The following is a 2,381-nucleotide window of genomic DNA, read 5'->3' on the forward strand; positions in this document are numbered from 1 at the left end:
AGTTCTAACTGTTGCTTCCTGACCTGCATACAGATTTCTCAAGAGGCAGGTCAGGTGGTCTGGTATGCAAAAGCAGTTCTAAGAAGAAAGTTTATAGCAATATAGGCCTACCACAAGAAACAAGAAAAATCTAAAATAAACAACCTAACTTTCCATCTGACAGATTTAGAAAAGGCCCAAACTTAACAGAAGGAGGAAAACAATATAGTCCAGAGCAGAAATCAATAAAATAAAGTTCCAAAAATACACACAATAAAAAAGATCAGTGAAACTAAGAATTGGTTTTATGAAAATATAAACAGTATTGATAAGCCTTCAGCCAGACTTACTAAGAAAAAAAGAGAGCCTAAATAAACAAAATTAGAGATGAAAAAGAATGAAGTAAAAGAAAAAGCCACATGCTTCATAAAGTGGCCTATCCACCATGGTATAGTTTAAGACTGTTACCTAATGGAAAAGTTTATGGGCAAAATATTGCCTCAATACTTAAAGTACAACTTGAAGGTCATTACTTTTTTCTGATTAAATCTCTACTTAATGCTCCTGAAAATAAAATATACTACTGAAATACTGTTTGAGTATTTCATGGCTCATATAAAGCCATGCAGGCTATGCTTGCATTAACAACATCCTGAGCATCAAAACAAGTAGGAAAACTGACAGTGGCTGGTATTAAGGTGGAGTCATTCCTGTCTTTTCTATGGCTATAGGACATGTGATTGGCAGCTGAAGCACATTCCAATCACAAGGTAAGCTGTACTGTATTTCATTTAGCAATTGCTAAGAGGCCAAGAAGTAGGAATTCCTCTAGGGCAATCCCTGGAAACAGCTATGGAAGTAAAGGAGTATAGTTATATTTGCCCAGATTTAGTAAAAGAATTTAACAAGTATGACACAGAGAGGCCAAAGTATACTGGAATCAAGCCAATCTCAAAGAAAGAATTTTCCATTGATGTTGGTTATGACAGATTCTTGGAACTTGAAATCTTTTTTTCATCCAAAATTTGCTAATCTGGACTTTACCTACCTAAGAAGTAGTAGATGAGGTAATTCAGCATTATCTTACTGATGTCTGAGTTCTCTCAAGTGAGTAAGAATACTGACCTCACTTAACTGGATGTGCAGAGATTTTGAGTGTCATTTTTATATTTTGAAGGAAAAAATGACCAAGTAAATGATACATTTCAAAAAGGAGCCTCATACACAACAATGTGAATTAATTTAATGCCACTGATTAGAACACTTAAAATGGCTAAAATGTAAATTTCTTGCTATATGTTACCAAAATAAAAAAAAAATATATATATATATATTTTAATTTAGGTGGCCTCATGACACTTGCCATTATTTATTCATGGGACAAGGAATTCCAATAATTAGGAAATGCTACCAACCTCACATAAAGAAAATTGGTTTTTGCTGCAAGTGTTTTTATAGCTGAGAAGCTAGTACAGTTGACACTTGAACAACAAGGGTTTGAACTGTGCAGGTCCACTTATATATGGATTATTTCAACAGTAAATAGTACAGTTCTACACATTCTGTAGTTGATTGAACTTGTAGATATGCAATCACATATATGGAGGAACCACATATACAAAGGAACTACGAAGGGCTCACTATAACTTATGTTTTTGACTGAGTAGAGGGTCCACACCCCTACCCCCACATTGTCCAAGAGCCAACCATGTATTTGATTAAGTCTAATTCCTTGGACTCCTTCTTGCTAAAAAAAAAGAAAAAAAATTAATAAAGATAGCCTGTTGGATCTTTTTTTTAAAGCAATGTTCCAACATCAGGTATTACCACACCAGTTTCAGTCTGTTTACTGAAATTTGTTTCTGGTTCATGTCTTCAGCAGATGCCACTGACCCAACCTATGAGAGGCACACAGTGCTTGCTGCAGGTGCAAACAGTTCTCTGCTCAGACAAATTTTCTAACCCCTCTCCTATGGCAGAAATGAAGCAGACGGGCAAAGCCAATTAAATCTCTATTAGCTGATTTGAGGTGATTCTAATGGATTTGTTCCCTCTTTGCTCTTTTTTTTCTTTTCTCTTCCCCTCTTTTCCTTTTTTTGTGTTTGTTTCTTGTTTTCTGTTGGGCTTTGTGTCTGGCTTCAAAGTGTTTTCAAGGTTTTTTCACCTGTAGCATGTATTTGCTAGCAAGGTTATGCTCAAAATCCTTCAAGCCAGGCTTCAGCAATATGTGAACCAAGAACTTCCAGATGTACAAACTGGGTTTAGAAAACTCAGAGGAACCAGAGATCAAATTGCCAACACTGACTGGATCATGCAGTAAGCAAAGGAGTTCCAGAAAAAGGTTCTGCTTCATTTACTATGCTAAATCCTTTGACTGTGTGAATCACAACAAACTGGAAAAT

The 2,381-nt window shown here is 35.7% G+C and overlaps 1 pseudogene; it reads left to right on the plus strand.

Moving 5' to 3' along the window:
• The first annotated feature begins 366 nt into the window (after positions 1–366).
• Positions 367–1,076, plus strand: LOC109562370 (actin-related protein 3 pseudogene; annotated as a pseudogene).
• Positions 1,077–2,381: the final 1,305 nt, after the last annotated feature.

This window comes from Bos indicus, chromosome 1 (assembly GCF_029378745.1).
Source record: "Bos indicus isolate NIAB-ARS_2022 breed Sahiwal x Tharparkar chromosome 1, NIAB-ARS_B.indTharparkar_mat_pri_1.0, whole genome shotgun sequence".
Lineage (NCBI taxonomy): Eukaryota > Metazoa > Chordata > Mammalia > Artiodactyla > Bovidae > Bos > Bos indicus.